Source organism: Ambystoma mexicanum, chromosome 12 (genome assembly GCF_040938575.1).
Source record: "Ambystoma mexicanum isolate Mex_15411 chromosome 12, UKY_AmexF1_1, whole genome shotgun sequence".
Taxonomy (NCBI): Eukaryota; Metazoa; Chordata; class Amphibia; order Caudata; family Ambystomatidae; genus Ambystoma; species Ambystoma mexicanum.
The window spans coordinates 242,022,311-242,044,186 of record NC_090936.1 but is presented as its reverse complement, the minus strand read 5'-3'; the positions used below and the strand labels follow the sequence as shown (position 1 = coordinate 242,044,186).

The 21,876-nt window shown below is 44.6% G+C and overlaps 1 protein-coding gene across 2 annotated transcripts in view; it reads left to right on the top strand.

Moving 5' to 3' along the window:
- EPS8 (EGFR pathway substrate 8, signaling adaptor) overlaps positions 1 to 21,876 on the top strand; it is a 1,868,600-nt gene that overhangs the window by 206,158 nt on the left and 1,640,566 nt on the right. Inside the window, exon 1 of one of the 2 annotated variants that reach the window (XM_069628375.1) lies at positions 11,111 to 11,432. The exons of the other annotated variant lie outside the window; for it this stretch is intronic. The gene's annotated coding sequence lies outside the window, so the exon portion shown is untranslated. Of the gene's footprint in view, positions 1 to 11,110; positions 11,433 to 21,876 lie in introns of those variants that run through there. 2 annotated transcript variants of the gene reach the window in all.

Genomic DNA, 21,876 nt, shown 5'->3' with positions numbered 1-21,876 from the left:
ATTTAGGTCACCACAAACTATTATTGAATGGCCCAAACCACGAGCTTGCCAGCTAAACTGGATGTCCTTGATTGATTCTAAAAACAAAATCTTGAGTGTTCTTCAATGGGTTCCAATATAAAGTTAACGACAACAAAACATTCTTATCCGGAAATAAAGTTTGGTTCCAATGGAGATCTATGGCTTGAACTAACGAATTACATTGTGCAAATACCAAAAATTTGCTCCAAATTACATTGGGAACCCCTACCAATAACCCAGCTGAAGGACGTCCTGACTCACCCCTATAAACCGGAAACAAGTGCACAGTATAGCCGTCCACCAGTAGCGCAGACCTAAGTCATGTTTCTTGAAGGAAGCACATGTCTACCTTTAGCAAATTCAAACTACTATGATTCTGGAATAAGTGGGCAAAAACCCTGCTATTCGTTGAAAGCATACAAACATCTTTCTTCACTTGAAATTGTTCACTTCCCCCTGCTCTGTATCAGCTGTAGCATCCACTGTTACTTGTCTTTTTGTGTTTTCATCCTGAAAGCACTGGATTTTAAGTAACTGTGCAAGGCTGCATCTGCTATTGCCCAGGTTCCAGGGTGCATCATTTCCCACAACGTCCCATATCCCATGTTACTTTGTGTCCCTGGCATACAAGACGCGTACGGTTCTATCGTGAGAAAGCTAGTCCATATTCACGATTTGGTGGGAGAGGGTGGTGTTGACCACGCAAATAGCCCCACGTCACAGTTGCGGCTGTCTATAGCCCTGTTGTGGTCCGGTGTCAACGCCAGGCTGGAGTTAGGCTTGGATGATGTTTCGCTGCCCGAAGAACAGTACCGCCCATGGTGGTGGGATGGAGACAGTTGGAGCACCATATGGATCACAGCGTCCATGGAGTCTGCTGATTGGACAGAGGTCAGTAAGAGTCTCACTCATTACGAGAGCTCTTTGTTCTTTTTCCGGGGATTACATACAGAGAGAGACGCAGAAGGGTGGAGAGAGGAAGAAGTATTCCACTGGGCATACGAAGGTGCCGTTCCAATGGAAGAACAGACGGAATCTGTACGCCAGTAACACTGCTTCGAACTTCTGAGAACTTACAGAATCATTAAGCTCTGCCTCGAGCGATCAGTTTTTCAAGCCTGAATAAAGGACCTTTTGCTAAGGTGACATGTCTCCAGACTGATATCTTGACACTGTGCCATGCAACCTGGCTTTTCCTGTTGTGCTACTTGAGGTACTTCCAGCTTCTTTTCTTATTGTGTTACTTTCTGTGGAGCAGACTTATTTTGATCACCCTCCACTCCTTGACTCAAGTTTGTATATGTCAAAGGCCTAGGACCTAATTTCATCAGCAGCTGCTAAGACCTGACTGCCAACCATGTTAGATTTAAAATGCAGTATTGCTTTATCCAGATTGTAATCAATCAAAAATGCATTGCATTCTATATCTTGTGATGACAAATTTATCAGAGTAGATACTCTTCTTAGAATGTGCATAACCAAAGCTCTATTTAGAATGACTGTCTAACGGCAGCTTCTGTAAAATTAATTTAAAGGCTCCAGAGATTCCATCATTTCCCTCACTCAATCTCCTCTCTCCAAACACTACCTTTTCTTGATGATATGATATGGCATTTATAACGCGCCTATACACAAGTGTTTCAAGGCACGATGAGGCAAGGGAGAGGGAACAGGGGGAAGACCGAGGCAACGATCTTACTAGGCCAGGTGACCTTGAGATCGCGCAAGTGCAGGGGTGGGGGGGAAGGGGAAAGAGGGAGGGAGGGAGGGGGGGGGGGGAAGTGCAGTGCATAGGATAAACAGTAAAATAATAAAGACAATAAATAAAACGTGCGGCCAGCTGGTGGCAAGTGCAAGGGTAAGTGCAGACATCAGGTGTCAAGTGTTGGTAGGGGGCTGTAGGGGATACAGAAACAGTCCCCGAGAACAGAGGGTAGTCGGATCACCAGTGCAGTGTCAGTTTCAGCCAGGAGATACGCATGGGAGAGGAGGATAGAAAGCAGAAGCAAAGAGGAAGGTCTTGAGGTGCTTCCGGAGATGGTTCTCCTCAAGTTTCAGGGAGGCGGTTCCAGATGGAGGCTCCAGCAGAAGAAAGAGATCTACCACCAACTCATTGCTTGGAGAAGTGACTGACCCTGAGGGAGTTGAAGGTGGATGATCGAAGAGCTCAAGAAGGAACATATTTAGGAAGAAAGAGTTGAAGGTATTGAGTCCCCAGGCCCCAGAAGGCCTTGTGGACCATGCAGAGGTTTTTTTTTAACTTAATCCTCGCCGTCACTGGGAGCCAGTGCAGAGATTTCAGTCCTGGAGAGATACAGTCCCTGGGCTTGAGGCAAAGGACAAGTCTTGCAGTCCTGTTTTGGATGAGATGCAGAGGGTGGAGAGTAGAGGCAGGTGGACGAGGCTGTTGCAGTAGTCCAGGCTAGAGAGTACCAGAGCTCTGGAGACGGTGAGCTTCTGGGGGAAGGAGTGGAAAGGAGGAATACCTCTGAGGAGGTGCAGCTGGTAGCGTGACTTCTTAGAAACGTCAGGGATGTGAGGAGAGAAGGAGAGTGTGGAGTAGATGACCACAAGGTTTTTAGCCTCACAGGTGGCAGCAAGAAGAGGGCCAAGAGAGACAGGAAAGGAGGGAGCAGGGTACCGTTGAGGAGAATCTGGGTCTTAGTGGGATTAAGGCAGAGATAGCTTCGCGGCACACCACTCCTGGATAGCAGACAGTCAGGGATGAGAGAATAGGAGGTGGGAGAAGGAGCTTGAAAATGAGTTATGTCATCCACATTGAACTGAAAGTTGGAGCAGAGAGCGGCAATGTGGTGGGCAAGAAGTGGCAGGTATTGGTTGAAAAGCCAGGGAGAGAGGTTATACCCCTCGGAACACCACAGATGGAGATAGAGGAAGCACCCAATTTGGACCTGGGACGGTCGATCGGAGAGGAAAGAAGTCAGCCAAGCCAGGCCTGATCGGTGATAACCATGTGATCACAGACACGGTTGAGCAGGATGGCATGGTTGACCGTGTCAAAGGCAGAAGAGAGATCAAGAGGAGGACACAGGGTGTGTTGGAGTCCAGGTTGGAGAGCAGGTCTTCACAGATGTTCAGGAGAGCAGCTTCCATGCTTCTGGAAGCTCTGAAGCCAGACTGATGGTCATGGAGACAACCAACAGATTCAGTGTGAAGATTACGCTGGGAGATGGCCAGTTTTCCAGGAGTTTGCGCAGGAAAGGAGTGATGGAGATTGGGCGTTAATTAGCCGGGGAAGAAGGGTCGGCCGAGGGTATCTTAAGAAGAGGGTGCACAAGGGAGTGCTTCAGGCAGGAAGGGAAGACTCCAGTGGTGAAGGAGTGGTTTCAGAAGTCAGCCAGAGCCAAAGCCAGGGTGTCAATGTGGTACATGATGGTTTTGGAGGAACAGGAAAGAACCTGTTTTGATGAGACTTTCATAGATCAGACGTGTCTAGAAACCTTGTCTGGGAGAACAAGGGAAAGGTAGAGGAGGGAGGAGAGGTGGCCGAAGAAGGGCCATTGGAAGAGCAGGGAGTAGAGGGAAGAGGGGGAGAGGAAGAGAGAGAGAACAGGACGTCCTGAGTTTGAGATAAATGAGAAGCCAGGGCCATGCAGAGGACCTGGTAGGGGACATGATAGGTAGAGACTGCAGCAGGATCAGCCAGCTCCTTTCAGATTTTAGAGTTTTGGATGAGTTGTTAGATGCCGCAGAGACGCAGCTTGGATGTGGACTCTCTTCTTGGTGTAGACAGAGAGCTGGTATTGCCTTTGGAGACAGCAGCAAGCCAGTTTGTCAGAGCGTGTACCAGAAGCACGCCATTTCCTCTCAGCCACCCTGCACTTGCGTTTGAGGGTGACGAGATCTGAGTCGTACCAAGAATTGCACTTGGCTTTGGGCTTCAAGCAGATCCTCATGACCGGGGCAAGAATATCGAGAGTGTCAAATATAGCAGAGTGGAGCATGGAAAGGGCTGTGTCAGGGTGTGAGTCAGCCAAGGGTGAGAGTGGGTGAGAATATGGGGGTGAAAGCCTCAACTGACACACGCTTAATGGCCTGAGGAGTAGAGGGGATGAAATGGGATGAAAGGAGAAAGTGATCACTCCAGGAGAGAGGAGTGTTGAGAGGGATCGAAAGGGGATGGTCTGAAGAGATCAGAGCATCCAGAGTGTGCCCTGTAGAGTGAGTCGGCCAGAGGGGAGAATAGAGAGTGAGAGAGTCGCAGAGGCTGCAAAAGAGTCCAGAGGAAGGACAGGAAGCATCCAGGTGGATGTTAGTTTCCAAGAAGGAGGAATTGAGAGGAATTGAGTGGTCAACACCAGGAGGGAAGAGGAGAGTTCCACCCACTCAGAGGAAGCAGGAGATCTGACCAGGTGGCCTATAAATGGTAGCCACATAATGGCCAGGAGAGGGAGAGCCTGCAGACAAGGCATTTCGAAAGATGAGTAGGCCTGCGTAGGAATGGCAGAAGCAGGAATCCACTCAGGGAAGATCAGGGCCACACACCCTCCGGAACGGTTGGATCTGGATGTGGAGAGGATCTTGTAGCCATCAGGGAGGAGAGTGTAAAAGCTTTTGACAGAGCTGGCCATGAACCATGTCTCTGTGAGACCGAGGACATCGAGGTCAAGTTCCTCCAGGAGGTGGCACATGTCAGAGGAGTGTTTGACAGCTGAGCGAGAGTTAAGAGTGGCAATATGGAGGAGGTTGCCTTCCTTGAAAGACTTCCGGGGAGGGGTACAAATCAGAGGTACGTCCTGCAGAGGCAGGGATCACTCACGCAGAGCACACTCTAAAATAGAGTAGAGCCAGAAATAATCACTACTGCCAATAGAATGCTCGGGCAGATAGAATACCACAATCTGAAAGGTGGTAATGGCACGATAACCAGTGCGCACCAACCCTTATCTAATTAGATAATTATCTTCTCCACAGTTATTTAACTGAAGTCCAGATCTAATCACTTCAAGATCGAATTACACCAAGCGCACAGAAGGCGCTTGCAGCGAGAAACTCACCGTTTTGTCGCTAGACCTGTGGCACTGAAATCAACCGGCTCAGGTAGGATACAGCCCAGCACCTTATCAGGTACCTTGAGTCCCTGTAGAGACACAATGTGTTTTTAATTATTCCATCCTTAACTTTTAGATGTCCCACACCAGTGAATATCAGTGACACCATCAAGTCCACTAGAACAGTCCTGAAGACGGCACCAGAACACAAGCAACCTATTCTCTGCCAGAAACACCAATCATTGTCGGCTAGATAGATGTTGGGTCACTCTGACCACATTCTCAGTCACCAATATGTACTAACTCACACTGCAAAGAAACTAAATGCACAAATTACTGTATGAAGCTCACTTGTAATGCCTCAAAGGCAAGCAAAAGGTTACGTTAACACTAGCAATGTCATGCTAGTAAAAACTGTTTGGTTTTTTAAGACAATCATGTGAATAAAATGTGTATATGTGTTGCATGTTTTTCTGGGTGTTCTCTAAACACAGACCACTAGCAGTGATCTGTCAATAGTGTGTTGGTTCCTTTCACGGCCAGTGTTCGCAAGGTGGGGTAGTCTTAGTCCTTGCTTCAAAACGGGTCTCAATAGATGTAACACTCACCTGCCTCGCGATGGATGAAGTGAGCAGGGAGATCAGCAGACCAGTAGGCCTTGCAGCACTTTAGGGATTCTACCAATCAGGGGAGGGTGTGGACTGGGAGGCGGGAGGGATTACAGAATGGGGAAGTGGATGTGGGGAGGGATGGCAGGGAGAAGGAGCACAACAGGCAGGGGCACTGGAAAAACTGCCAAATTAGGATCACACAAAGGCCCAGGAGGGTCTCAATAGATGTAACACTCACCTGCCTTGCGATGGATTCTGGAGTCATGAATTTATCTGCTTGATGGTTTAAAGCACCAACCACCTGACTAGATTACCCTGATAATTCCGTCAAATGACAGTAGGGTCCCTATGAACCTTCTGCTAATTCCCCCCCCTGGACACGCCTGTGGTGCAACCGACTTTCATTCAAACCACGCCCCTACTACTGCTTGAAACCTCAATGCACTCACCCTCTTCATCTTTGACCTCTTTTCTACATCTACAAGGTGCTGATACTCCTCACATCGTCTCTTGGTTTCTTCATCAGTTCACCCTCCCCCTTTGCATCTGGTTCATCAATCTTTTTTCGCTCAACCCAGTAATCAGCCTCTGTTGCCCTTGCACAGGTGACTTCGGAGGTGGGCGAGTTGACAGGTTGTGCACATATTTCCTAGATCCTTGAAAATAATTTTTCCTTTTTTTTTTTTTAAACAGTTTACAGTCATGAGATCCCCTCTTTTCTTATGTTATATTTTGATGAAAAATGTCAACATACACTACCCCACCTGTCTCCTCCAAAGCCTCTTCCACCACACTGGCCTCAAACTCAACTACTATTTCGTTATCACTCAGCTCTTGATTTTCAGTCAAGAGGTCCTCAGCAACACAAATGGGCCTAGGGAACGGAGATGGGGGCAAATTTACCTGCCGAGACTCCTTGTCCTCCAGCACCCCAGCTGTCTGCGAGACCTCAACCACAGAACTTAGTACTTCCATCTGCAGATTCTGCACCTTCCGACACTCCTATTCCCAGAACATCTTTCTTTATATGAGTATTTGAGTTGCCCAACAACCACTGGCTAATATCTTCATTTCACCCACTAGTGAAGCAGTCAATGAAGTTTAAGTTTGTTTCCATGGTCGTTAAGGCTTGTCCTTGCTGTTTCACTTCCACCCCAACACTATCATGGGTTTCTGATAGTCAACAAAACAAGATCGAACGATGCAAGTACTTCTGTGGTAACTGTCAACTTCACTTCCAATAATGTAGCAATGCCTCTTGCTTCACAACATCAAGTATTTCAATAATTCAAGGGAAACGAGAACCACAATGGTGCTGTTTATTACACATATGTGATTTTCACACGCAATACAGGTTATGCGCCAGTCTTTCTGAATAACCTTTATCAGAAGGGCAGTTCTTCTGCCATTCTTGTATCCACTTTTGCTTCACTACTTCAAATTCTTATTTTATTTCTGGGAGAACAGGAAACACTTTGGTCCCGTTTGACACACACTTGTGATTGCCCCCCTGCAATGCAGGTTATGCTCCACTCCACCTGAATATCTTCTATCAGAAGGTCTGGCCCCCTGCCACTCTTGGTTCACCCCTTCCACACTACCCAAATGCTGATAATGATTTTATTTCCGTTTCTGACTTCTTTGGCTTTGGCAATGTAGGTTTAAGCCATCTCCTCTTAACTTTTTATATATGGGCAACATTCTTTATAAGCAATGAATTTTTCAATTGTTTTCTTTTGACTTAGGCAATACTGGTTGTTCACAAATTGCCCTGATATCATTTTCTTTGCTTTGGCAATTGTCGTTTTTATTTTCTTCTTGGTTTATTGCCTTCTGTTTGCTTTTTTCATAACCTACTATGTTATAATCACAGCCTTCTTGTTTGATTATGAGGCTCTTGCTCTGCTGTCTGCACCCTTTTAAATTCGCTTGTCCAGAAAAATTAACGGTTCGGTTTTCAAAAAAGCCTCTTCTTTAGAGTTACTTTGTTTATCGCATTTTGGGGATTCAAGTCACTGGACTTGGTCAGTTGGTGTTATGCAGCGTTCCGGCGTCACAATGTAACAGTGAACTCACCGGGTCTGGCAAGTGTGTCAGTTTGCCTCGCTGTCTCCAAGACTTCTGCTTCAGTTTTCATGCGGCTCTGCAACTTCTTCGCTGCTTCCTCTGTCAATTTCAGAAGCCTCCTGGCCCCACAGCTATCCATGGCATGCCTTCTACTGGTGCTCACCCGACAGTTGGGAAAACTGCAAAAGGTGTGCTTTTTGCTGCACAACCTCTTCAACTGCAGCTTGAGTCCGTCCCACGGCCAGCAGTAACTTCACACACACTCCAATGGTCCCGGCGTCTCAGGCTGCTGCCGTGTGGCAGTTAAAAACTGCTCAACCTTCAGCTACTAATCCTTTCCTTCCTAATGGCTTGGACCTGAGGGGGCCTTTTATGCCTCCCAGTCTTCCTAAGGTGTGGGTCATTCTCCTTAATGGGCTGCAAAATGCAGTCCTGTGCCTCTGCAGTCCTCTTCTTTGTCACAGTACCTTCAGAATCGTGTGACTTGAAGTCCACAACATAAAATGCACTCTTTTCAATGAAATTATCGTCGCCACGTTTCTTTCTCTCCTATCCCCCAAAGGAGTGCCATAAGGATTCCATGAAATGCTTAGCTTTACAGACAGATGGGGGGGTTTTCAGAGTTTAAATTGGTACCCTATTTCCTGATTCTCTGGGACACATATGGGCATTCATTTCTGTGGCTGTCAGTGACTTTGAAAGTGCTTTTCTTACTCCCAATACAGGATTGGTTATAACTATCTTCACCCGTTCCTATAGTTAGTTTGCGGGAATAGAAGCTACTTTTGACAACGAGCCCTTTTTATATTCCGATACCAATGAATTTCTCTTCCTTGAGGAAGACAAATAAAGTGCCGCATCTCAGGAAGTCCTCCCATTCACCCGGGGACCTTCTCTTCCCAGGTGATCATCCTGGGTAGTACTGCCCCCACGGTCCTGTTCAGGAAGCGTCTGTATTTCCCTGGCCCCCTGGGAGGAGTCTTTACGTGGGGTTGTTTGTGCGGACTTTGTAGGATTCATCACAGGAAGTTATTGATGATATGGTGCAATGTTCTGGAGGTTGGCTGTCCAGTTGTAAACCAGTCAGGTGCTCAAGTGTTGGATCTTTGTGCTCACCACAAAAGAAACTACAACTCTAGCCAGAGCATTATAACCGGTATTGCACTATTCTCTGATGCAAAACCTAAAACGGCCTGAGGAGGGCATTTTGACCACCTATGAGGTGGTGAATAGGCTATGGCAAAATGTGTATGAAAAGAAATCGTGATTGATCACTGCCCCGTCAACTCTCAGCGATTGGAGATGAAAAACGGAGAGCAAGTCAAAAGAACACAAGGGCATATGAAAATCCATGTGGGACAAAGGCGAGCATGAAGAGACTAACGGAGTGGCCTCTAAGATGGCCGCTCGATACTTCACTTGATTGTGCACAGGCAGTACTGCATAGTGATTAGTCTGTGGCTTTTATTGAACTACTTGCCACATTTATTTTTCATTATAACGTTCCTTTTTCAGGGCTTTTGTTGTCAGTCAAACGTTCAAGAGGGTAGATATGTCAGTTGGAGATATCATATCTAATAAAATGTCCTTCTGCAAGACCGGAGGATAGTGCTTATACTAAAGCATTTCCATATATAATTTGTACATTGAAAAGTAAACTTGACTTGTACCTATGATCCAGTCAGCACATCAGTCTTCTAGGTCTTAGAAGCTAGCACACTGCTGTAAAGATAGCCTATTAATAATGCTGCTCCAAGTGGCCAAAGCTAAAACTCCAATGTGCAGCAACATTTTGCTCTTTTATTGGTGAGCCAAAATATGGGGATTCAAATAGGACACGGATGAGTAAATGTTTACCTATGGTCAAGACAGTGTAAGGCATAAAGGGAAAGATTTCACAAAGCTTATGATGTAGTGGTTTGAGAATATTGGCTGGGCACTAGAATTTAATCGGGGCACTAGTGATAGAATTTTGAAATGTATGTTGAAAAATAAAATATGTTAATGGGACTGGACTAAGAACTATGAACATTTTAGTAATTTAAGGTCCCATATTGATGTGTTTAAGGTTACCCATCGATATCTCAAAGCACAGAGGTATCTGTTAATATGTCCTAGTGTAGCAGCTAGGAATTTTCGATTGAAATTAAGATTGAATCAATTGCCTGTCTGAGTTATCCTTGGAGCTAGGTATGACCTATCATGCCAGGCACGTACATGTCGAAATTTGTAAGAGTAGTGTAGTCCTGGAGACGACTCAACATTAATCCACTTAATGTGCGGGATTGCGCCCAGTGATAATGACCACATTTGGTAGTCATGTGCATAGTTATGAGACCATCCAAACGGATGCATTTTGGACCCATTGCCTAAACACTGATAATGTGATAATGCATCTTGCTTGATTTAGACTTTGCGGAACAATAAGCTAATTGCTCCCGAAGCCTTTTAGCAGCGAGGGAGCATAATGAGTCATTCTGTGAAGATCAGTAGAAGGTCTATTAGGCCTATTCTGATAATGAGTCTAAATGTGTTTTAATTGGCTGGATTGTAGACCAACATTTTTATTGTTATTTATTGTTTTAAATGTATTAGTATTATGAATTGTAACCCAGTCTTAAGCAACATTTTCAAAGAGTGTGTATTTTGGGGTGTCGTATTAATACTGTGAAAGTTTAATTTTAATAATTTTTATGATAAAAATGTATATACTGTCATAGATTGTTTTTTTAAACTTTTTGATTTTTTCACTTTTTTATAACTAATTACAAATAAATACAAAAAAAATGTTTACTGTAAAAATAAAAAGGCTCACTATTGAGAAAATCCCTCTGTTTACGAGACCCAAATTAGCACTTACGTGTTTTTTTTCTTTTTTTAGTAGTGTGCTTTATAAATCGGTGACGTGATACATTATGTGAAATCTTTTATCTCTAGTAATTGATGCAATGCCATTATTTGTCAGCGTCCCTTTAAACCTCTGGAGCATGCATGCGTTTTACTGAAACCCTAATTCAAATCCCCTGTCCTGTGTAAGCCGGCTTCACAATGACATTGTGTAACACATGATGTAAGAAGCTCGTCAGTGGCTCCCGAGTGCTAGGGGGACTTTGATAGTTTCACGTGGCGCATGTGTGTGTATTTAATGTTTCTGAAAGCGTAGCTGTCAGCTACTTCTTGCTCGACCTGAAACCCGAAGATGAAGTGACGTGCCTCGAGCTGTTGCCAGCAGTCTTTCTGCTCATGTGCAAAGTATTGGGTGCTTTAAAAATAAATCTTCCTCCTGCTCTTCGGCTATGCAGGGCAGATAATTGGCATCCATCTTTGTTTTCAGTGGTTGCCTGGGCGACGACGAATAGGCTGCACAGCGTGGATTAATACGGGTTTAAATGCGAAGTGAGATCACGCAGCTTTCCCCGTTGTACAGAAGTGCACACTGTACAGGGTTTTCATTCTTTGCCGCCAACCAGCAGTTACTTCATTTAGATGTGTTCTTGGCGAACATGCATTGCGGGCCACTAGCAGCTGATTAACTTGTTAGCGAAACCGGGTGCCCTCCTGTGCGAATCTCCGAATTTTTCAATTCAAAGAAAAGTCTCCGGCGATCTGCGGTTATATTTCATAGCGTTTGATCTCTCTAGCAACGTCCTTTCTTGAAGATGTTGGAGGAACGATGTTAAGGAAGGGTCTTTCACAGCCTATCGCCAAAATGGACCTGAAGGTAAACCGTTAGCAAACGTCTGCAGGGCTTCCGTGACTGAAGCAGCAGGGGGTCATGGTTTGCTTTATGAGTGCACAGACACACCTTCAGAAATCCACAAGGTGGATGTAGCGTCTTCATTTTATATTATCCTACATGTAATTACATGTAATGTACTAAATTAAATTGCCGCACCCAGTTGTTTAAGAATGTGTTTAACCAGACAAGAAGTTGCATTTGTGATCTTATCGGCACACAATGGCTATGTTTTAATTGTGTACTGGTGCACTTGTGTATATGATCAAATTAAACTGCACTTGATGCGTGATTTTGTGTGTATTATATTGCAATAATGTGTGAGGAGAGTACAAGAGGGATTATAACAGTAACATCGGCTCTTCAGATATTCTGGACTACATCTTCCATTATTCCTCGTCATCGACTATGCTGGCTTGGGCCAATGGGGAATGTAGTAAACAAAACAAACTTCTGAAGAGTCAAAGCTTGCAGATGGATCCCTTGTGTTAGGGTTACGTTTTGTCCTGTTCCATGCAATATTATAAATAACCAATGAATGGCCTCTTCTCGTTCTTTACGTAACGTTCTGTACGGATAGGGTGGGCGTTTCGGAAATGAGAGGGGTTCATCTGTGGGGTAAGACTTACTAGCCTTATTTAGAGGCAAGATTCTGTGCATTTTTATTGTTGTTCAGTTGGGTTGCAATGGGGGCTGGCTTGCAACCGTAAATGAGAAATCATGACTGGACTATGTTACGTGTGCGCTAGTTTTTGCTCGCGTTTTATAAACCAGTTCCCAGGGTTTTTGCAAACTCGCACTGTATTTACATAATCTCAAATACAAATTTGCTTTGTGACATGGCATTCTGTTAAAAGAAATATTAAAGGTATTGTGACGACCAGGGAAATCCAGCTGTTATTCTGTCCACTAAAATAGCTCACGTTTAAGAGATTTAAGTGGAGCCAATTCATTTATTTGTGTTAGTATTAGGGAGGTGTAAGTCCTCTCGGGTGGCTGCCCTTACAATGCTTCCTTCCTCCTCAACAGTCTTTGCACATGCACACCACCTCATGTCACAAAAGCCTCAATTGGAAACGGGATTTAGTTTGACTTTTTTCTTCTCTTTTCTCTGTGGCCATCTTTGCCCGGAATATTTCTGCTCTAGGAAAGCAGATTGCCCACTGATTTCCTCAGGCTCACAGCGGATCCTATAGCTATATGTGGATATATATCTCTCTTTTCACTAAGTGGCAATCTCTAATATAACATCCCTTTAGTATACAGCCCCACCCAAAAATTCTGTGCACTAAACAGTCTGTGTTCAAAACTCAAATGTATATAAATAAAATAAATCCAAGATGGTCGCCTTACTTTACACATGCAATGTAACACAATAAGATGCATAAACTATGATTTTGTTTCCGCAATTCTAATGTCCCTGCTTTTGTCAATGTAGGTAGCACACATATTCAGACAACCTATCAGTGACATACATTTCTAATACAAAAAAATACAAGGCAACATCTAAGCAGCGTTTTCATTTCTATGACAACCGTGCCGCTTAACGGTCAGTATATTAAAACACTTCAGTTCATCAAGAGCAGATTAAAGCTTTAGTTTATCCAATATCAAAAGCAACTGTTGGTATTCGAGAAAGGTGTACAGAAAAATGACATTGCGTATACCAATTTACATCAATTTGCACCCTGTGTGAATGTGGGGTTGTGGATATCCCACATGTGCATGTAGTTTGAACGCAAGGATGGACCCTAGGTCTAAAACTCCTCTTGCGCTTCTCTATTGTTGTCTAAGGCCTTTGAGCTGCGTGGTGAATGGGCCTGGTCTCGACACAATACCAAAAAGAGACAATAAATGGACACACCCCAGTAGGGAATGAGACCAGGAGAAAGGTTGCAAGTTGAACACAGTTTATAAAGAAGGTTTGGGCATGCAGAGAACTTTGCTGCTCTGAAAGCGCTCTGTCAAACATTACAAAAACATCATTTTATAAAGACAAAAATCGTCAACAGTGACACATTGTATAGGTGAGGAGTACTACATCGTTATTGGTCCACAAGTGGCTACAATATACAATTTAGTGGGAGACTTAATAGGCTGTTGCTGGGATGTCACTTCCCGCAGCATGTGGGCGAGAAGGGCTAACTGTTCACAAGATGTCATTCTTCTGGCTAATCTAAACGATACAATTGCTGTTGGCATGCAAAGAGTAATGTTAGACATGGAGTTTTTATTCTAATGGAAGAGGCCATAAAATGTGGATCGATATGTGCTTTCTGACCGATGCTTTTATGGGGGCACGGGTACCTTGTGCCCTTGTTTCAGATGTCTTATCTTCAAGACCTTTATTTGTGATCCGTTATATTTTATTTATATCGCGCTCATTCACGGGTGTTTCAGAGCTCAACCAGGCAAAGGGAGGGGGAACAGGGGAGAAAACAAAAACAAAAAACTATCTTACTAGGCCCAGTGACATTGAGCACGCTCAAGTGCATGGGGAAGGGAAAAAGGGGGATAGTGCATGGGGGGAAAGAATTGGAGAGAAACAAGATACATAAGAAGTTAATAAATAAATAAAGGTGATCAAGAACAGTGGTAGTGCAGCCAGTGAGTGGCAAAGTGCAAGGCAAGTCAGATAGGGTATATCTGATGAGTGCAGAAGAATGCGGGTGGCAACTGTATGGGTACAGATACAGGCCCCAGTGCAAGGGATGGCAGGAGGCAGTGCGAGAGGGTGGCAGGGTGAGCAGGTCACTGGACCCGAAGGACAGGGGTGGCCAGGTGAGACAGTGCCTAGAGAGGAAACAGATCAACAGGGGAGAAGAGGGGCGAAGGCGGAGGCGAAGAGGAAGGTCTTGAGGAGCTTCCAGAACCGTAGATGGTTCTCCTCAAGTTTCAATGTAGCAGGAAGGCAGTTCCAAAGGGAGGCCCCAGCTGAAGACCGAGATCTGCCCCAGCTCATTTCTTTGAGAAACGGCTGACCCTGAGGGAGTTAGAGGAGCGAAGGGCTCGAGAGGGGAGGTATTTACGGAGGGATAGTTGAAGGTATTTTGGACCCAGGCCCCATAAAGCCTTGTAGATAATGCAAAGGGTTTTAAATTGAATCCTTGCATCCACTGGGAGCTAATGGAGGGATTTGAAAGCTGGAGAGATACGATTCCAGTGCTTGAGGCCAAGGACCAGTCTTGCAGTCTTGTTCTGGATTAGTTGTAAAGGGCGGAGAGTGGAGGTAGGTAGATTTAGAAAGCGGCTGTTACAGTGGTCCAGCCTAGAGAGAATCGGAGCTTGGGAGACAGTGAGCTTCTGAGGGAAGGAGAGGAAGGTAAGAGTACCTCTGAGGAGGTGTAGTAAGAAGTTCTACTTTTTGGAGACTTCAGAGATGTGTGCGGAGAAGGAGTGTGGAGTCAAAGATGACCCTGAGGTTCTTAGCTTCGCAGGTAGGGGCAAGCGGAGGGCCAAGGGAGGCCGGCCAGAGAGTGAGGGGAAAGGATGGAGAGGGTGTGCTAATGAGGAAGATCTCAATTTTGTTGGCATTTAAACAAAGATCATTGGCAGCACACCAATTTTGAATGGCGATTAGACTGTCAGAGATGAGGGAAGGAGAGGAGGTGGCAGAGGGAAGCCTGAAAATGAGTTGGCTGTCGTCAGCATAGCACTGGAAGTTTGAGCAAAAAATTGAAATGCAGCAGGCGAGAGTTGCCAAGTATTGGTTGAAAAGCCTGGCCGAGAGGTTAGACCCCTGGAGAACACCACAGGTAGAGAAGGAGGTAGAGGATAGGAAGGACCCAAGTTGTACCTGGGAGGGTCGATCAGAGAGAAAGGAGGTCAGCCAGGCCAGAGCCTGATCACTGATACCCAGGTTGTCATGGAGACGATTGAGCAGAATGGTGTGGTTGGCATGTGGTTCCACCTGCTGCCTCACAAGTCAAACAAGTGGATAGATAAGTGTTGGTTTTTCAGGAGGCTATATGGCCACACAGGATTAGGTATATGGTGTGCCACTGAGGGAGGTCCAGAGGGGAAGGGTCATCCAGCAGTTACTTCAAAGTGGGTGAGAGGAATGTGGGCTGAAGGTCTGTAGACTGTAACTTCCAAAGGTAGGTGTTACTCACCACTCCGAAATAGGCCGAAGATGTGGAGGAGTGACCTTGGAGATGATGGTGGTGCAAGAATCGATATTCGGCCTTCCATCCCAGCTCCCCTGAGTACAAGACTCAGGCTTCCTCAAAGAGGGGCTCTTTTCTACAATGTACCTCTCTGCTGATTCAGTCTGGACAGACAGAGGTGTCAATTGAATGAAAGAGCGGGGAGAACACACACCGCCAATACCAATGCTGCAAAGGAATACAAAGATATTAGACAGTGTTGAAGTTTAAAGCAAGTAATCGGAACAGTTGAATTTTAATGGGAAACTACCTCAGTAAGTATTGGAGTGGAGCTTCCCCGGGGTGGATCTACAAGAAATAACACAATGAGTGGGAATATTCTAAAGAGCCTTTTAAAGTATCAATCCCCACTTATATATATAACTGTTAACTAGCCTGAATAAGGATATTTTGAGGAAAGGAATCCAGGAAACAGAAGACAACGAAAGGAGAAAATAACAAACAGGAATTTTAGTTTAGGGAAGTAGCCCCGAACGGCACGAGGGTCGCACTAGTGCCGGGTTGGTGCAGTTTCAGCAGAGCGTTTGTATGCACTTGAAGACAAGTTCACAAAATAGTCACTCAATGTCCCAGAATCCAACAGAAGACAAATATCCAAACAATGTCGTGGAGAGGAACTAGTAGCAGAGACAAGATTTGTCAATTAAGTATGTACCTGAGCACACATGCATCCAGAGTAGGTGTAGAAAAGTTCCTCCTCTGCTTTGGTTCCGTGTGCAGAAGTGGCAACCTGGAATGAAGTTCCGCAAGAGACCGAAGGGAGCCGGATCCAATAACGTTCCGAGTCAAAAAACCAGACGAGCACGACAGGAATAAAGGAGGAGGCAAGCCGATCCAGTAGTCTGGCAAGGGTCAAAACCAGGAAATCAGATGAGGAATCGTGTGGAGAAGACACGAAATAGAAACGGACGTAACCGCTTGTAGCATGCAACTCTAATTAGCAGCAACGAGCCCCTTGAAAGACAGTGGTTTTATAGCCGTAAGGGGGCGTGTCTTGCCGTACATCTTCCACGTACAGGACGTGTCAGCTGACCCGGAGTCCGTCGTAATCTGCACATGCGCCATGGCAACCTGTATCGGGTCCACAGAGGAGCTTGTAAAGAAGTCGTATTCTGCAAGGAGGCCCGCGGGGAAGCCCGAAGTGTAACAGTAGGGTTCGGGGTGGCACAGGCATTTTTGTGGAAACAGATGGAAGCGCAGACCAGAGCTTGCTCTTGTCACACGTAGGGCAATGAGCTCAGAGGAAGAGAGAAGGATACCGAGTATTTGCAACAATACACAGTCAAGCGCTTCCATGAGAAATGGGTCCGAGTAGGGCTGCCAGGAGGAGGCGGTTGGTGGGGCTCGCTGTACGTGGTGCTCGGCAGAGGGAGAGATGGCTTTTGCGAAATTATAACCGGGCCTAGACGTCTCCCTCCAATTGGGAAAACGCGAGATCCATTTCACGTAGGAATGTCAGGGTGGGTCTGGAAAGACATTTCCATCCTTAGTGGTAACTGGTAGGTGAAGGTGCTGCCCACACCACCTTGTGTGAAGTAAAAACTCTTTTGGTCCCGGATACATTGTGCTAGTTAATTAGATTGATGGATAGCTTCACAAAAGATTTTCAAAACCCATTGTGGTTTTATTGGTGTTTTTGACAGATAGTCATAAGTGGTCAGCCGACACGTTTTTCAACCTAACAGTCCTTTTCAAGGCTGTTACATTTACATACATGTGTGACAGTGATATTTATGATAGTGTGAATGTGACCGGAGGGGATTTCCAACCAATACATTTGTTACATGGTCATTTTTGTTATTTGTATGACTTTCATACAAGTCATGAGTACCACATAGTGTATATATACATGATGGTTAAATTAATTGATTTTATTGTTTTGTTGGGGTTTGAATACAGTCCCATTGGAGAAAGGGAAGGAAGTAGAGCAGGGAAGGAAGAGGAAAGTTTCGGGAGTTGGGGCCTTAGTGGTCTAGGATTGGCCGATGCCAGCAGCAGTGAATGTGTGTTTGGTCACGGTCTTAATGTAATCTTACCTAAAGTTAGGAAATTGTGTCCCCCGTCTGTTGCATCCTGGCCTGGAGTTGATCCTGCTGACCTGGTTAGGCTGGTACTGGGGAGAGAAATCGAGCTGTTTGGTGCTTGTGTGAATCTCTCGTATCCTATGGCTAAACTAGCAGTATTGCATGTCGCCCCGTGTTAATGTGCTATTGTGGTTGTGCCTGCTTGCCAGCAAGTCCAATAGCTGGTATATACACCAGGATTGCATTGATCCTGTGTGAGCTTGAGAGTTTTGTAATGTGGCTGGAGCCCATTATCATTGTGAGCCGTAGCATTCTATTTATCAATGATTATGTAAGAATTGTATCCAGGTGGTCTAACTCTGTAAGCTAGAGGTCATCTTTGTACAACCTTGGAGGCAGTCCCACCATTGCGGTTAATGCGGCTTGAGCGACTTGTGCCTAATATTGTTAACTCCTTGTTGCACCTGCAACGGCAGACCGAGTTCGGGTGGCTATAATTTGTGAGCAAACCGCGTGATCTATGGTAGCGCGTGTCTTTGCAGTTGTGCCCGAATAGATAAGTCAATGCAAACTTAGTTTCATTAGTGCCAGGTGCTCAGTGAAGGTAACAATAAGATTAGAACCCGACCAGGTGATCTACGTGTTTTACCTGATTCGGCCATTACTTCCGCGGTGTACATTTGTCCCTCTGTCGGTTCACGACTGAGGCACAGAGGTCCTGATCGTGTTTTCATTATTGCGTATGTTCACAGGTGGGCCACTGTTTCTGCGCGCATGCGTTTGTCTCATGAGAAAAGATGTTTTTGTAGGTTATCAATGACTCATGCACTATGTGACCCTGTTCCTTTCGGTATTATTGCTGTGGGCCAAACCTGTCCTCAGTGCATGCTCTAGCCTTTAGACAATGCTAATTCTGTTGAGCATACCATGCGCATATAATGAACTAGCTGTAAAGACCCTGAATGGCTTGTGCATGCTTAATGATGTACAAAACGTGCAGTGTGCCTCTGTGCATAGCATGATACTTTATCACCTGCGCATGTGTGTGTGTGTGTGTGTGTGTGTGTGTGTGTGTGTGTGTGTGTCTGTGTGGGTGTGTGGTATGCAGGGTGGTTGTATTTGTCTTTTAAGGATGAACACCACATAGGACTGGGTATACTTATATTGAGAGTATTATTGATATCGGTCCATATCCATTTGATGTCGTACGTGCTTGCTTACTATTTGTAGCAATATTGTCCATGCTGTATTGTGAATATTGTGTGTGATAATGAGTGGCTGTGTATTAGTGTTGGGTGGCCACTAGTATGGGTGCTCCTGATGGAAGCCGGATATACTGGGTCTGCCCCCTGGATTGAATGAGCCCTAATGATTAACTGGTAGTTCTGGATGTATGGGGTGAGAGTCTGGCTCATTGGGCATCCTATACTGATAGTTTGCATGGAGCTGGGTGTAGATACGAATTTCTAAAACTATATGGTTGTAGTTCTGGAGATACGAGGTGTGAATCTAGACAGTTGTGCATCTTATCCTGTTAGATTATCATTAATCCAGGTGTGGCTAGGAGGTCTTGAACCAGTATGGTTGTAAGGGGAATTTGGTGAGCTGTCAATTATTGTATTGGGTGAGCTGTCAAACCAGTTCTGTCTATAGAGATTAATGTTTTATGTCAGTCATGTGGGTAATGTATATTGCCTTTGTAGATTCATACATTTCATAATAATACATTCAATTATTGTTCAGCAGTCAGGCTTTTCGTTACACATGTGAATCTACAGATCAGCCTTCATTCCAGTTGTCTCAGTTTGCGTTCACGGTTCCCACCCCTGGTTCCACATGTTAGTCTGTTGTCCCACAAATCTTATTTTCCTTTCGTCATCCAGCTGATGATTTGATTGCCAGTGGGAGTTTCGGTCCTGTGTGTTTGTGTTCAGATGTTCCCTGTTCCTGATGCAGAGTTCTCTTATTGTACTCCCTATGTAAATTTTCACACAGGTGCAAATGAACGCATGTATCACATACTTAGTACGGCACTTGATATGCTCATTAATAGTGATGTCTTTACAGTCTTTAAACTTTGTGGTTTGTGTTCTTTTTGCATAACCACACATAGTTCCACATTTTGTAAATCCAATTGGTTCTGTTTGACTTGACGGGGTCTGTTTCAGAGCCATGTATGAAGGACTGAGAATGGTGCGTATTGTTGGTGGTCTGCTAAATGACTAGCTTGGATATAAGGTCAGGTCTGAATTTATATCTTGGCCCATAAGTAAAATAGACCAATGTGTTTTTAAAATGTTTTCGATCTCGTAACTGTCAGTATTGTATCTTGTTACAAATCTGATTTTATCGTCACATTGTTTCTTGTGCTTGGGTAGGAGTAGCGTCTTTCTTTCCAAGGCTGCAGTTTCTTCTTTTGTATGTTTCAATATGCTAGTTTTGTAGCCTCTGTCCTTAAATCTTTGCTCAAGTAGTTTGCATTCTTTGTGAAAGGCCTCATTTGTATTACAATTTTCTGGCTCTAATGTATTCCCCTTTTGGGATATTGGTGATGACGGATTTTCTGTGGCAGCAGGTTGCATGTAACACTGAGTTTTATTTATTTTATTTATTTTTGCATTTTTAAAGCGCTCACAGAGCCCCGCGGGCATCGAGGCCAGTTCACTTCCATTGGTTTGCGGTAAGTCTTGGTAGTTAATTTATGGTTAGTGACCTGGATGGTGAGGTCTAGGTATTCAATTTGTGTGGCGCCGAAATGACTAATTAGCTCAATAGTTTGAATGTAGACTGAGTCTCATATCTAGGCTTGGGTTGGAAAAAACAGTGATTTCAATTTGGGATTCATGTAATCTTGTTTCACCCACCCATTATAGGAACCTTCTTTTATGATTTCCTAATGAAACCATGAATACCCCACCCACTTTATTTCATAAATCGAACCCCACATGTGCAGAGCCCTTTTCCCTAGTGTGCAATGTCAAGTGAGAGGAGAGGATGTAATTTATATGTGTTTGCTTTTCTCTGGGAATGGAATTGGGATCGGTAAACTCCTTTTCATTACTCCATTGACTTTAACCGGTCCCAAATTATCAAGCAGTTTTCTGCTTAAGCTATAAAGAATGGCCACTGATTCATAGCCCAAGGTGTTAGACTATACCTGTGAATACCACATGATTCAGTTTATTTTAGCTGTCGTTTTCAAAATGCTGCACTGTTGGTTCTGAAAAGTGCTACATTTTACACAGTGCAGAAAACATGTTTTTGTAATTTAAATGTCACCTGCCTCTGCTTTAGTACAATGAATGTAGTGTATAGTTCACACTAACAAAGTACAATACCCCTTCTAATCTTGTTAATAATAATAGTAATTAACCCCTGGTCAATGTGCATAGAAAAATGCTCTTTTTGACAAGCAGTCCAATTTCACTTGGCTTTAACTATAGTATGAAAGTACTGTTGCATTTCACCCAAATCTATCTAAATATTCTATTTTGAATAAGCGCCCATAGTGGAAATTACCTCCCTAATCCCTCCCACTTCCGGGACTTAGCAGGGCATATTCTAAGGGACTTGTGATGAATCTAGTGGAGTCATCACGGATTCCGCGTTTGTGACCTCTTTCCTTGTGGCCACGGGAAGGCAGCCGCTAACTGATCCTGAACCTGGATGTAGTTTTATGCGGGAAGATAACCTAGAGGAGACGACTACCGGGGAGATGTAATGACTTCACTGGACGAGACGCGGTATCTCCCCCTTTCCCATGAGGAAGACCCCCTTCCACCCAAGACGTATTTTCATGAGTAAGACCTTCTGATGCCCCAGACCCTCATGGGATACTGTCAGATGCATGTTCTTACTTCTGCAAAAAGTGAACCCTCTTCTAATTTTTATGGCCAAACGCACAACCATGACACTAGCTCACACTGCTCAAACATACACCTTTTTCTTCTAAGGCTCCATATTGTAAAACTAGTAAACGTAACTGTTCCAATACTATGTGTTTAACAACATCTAGGCACTTCAACTCCCAGAATTCTCAAAGTACTGAGACAATGAAGATGCAGGAGTTTGAACCATGTACCAAGCACTTGAACCACAATTCAACAGTGTAGTTGTTTTACTAAAGTACCTGTGCGCTGGACATTTAAAACTTGCAAGTGCACTGTTCAGGGAGGCAGTAAAGAGGAAGACATTGGCTGCTGTATAAGCGCTCACAGACAGTACATACTGGCGTGGCAG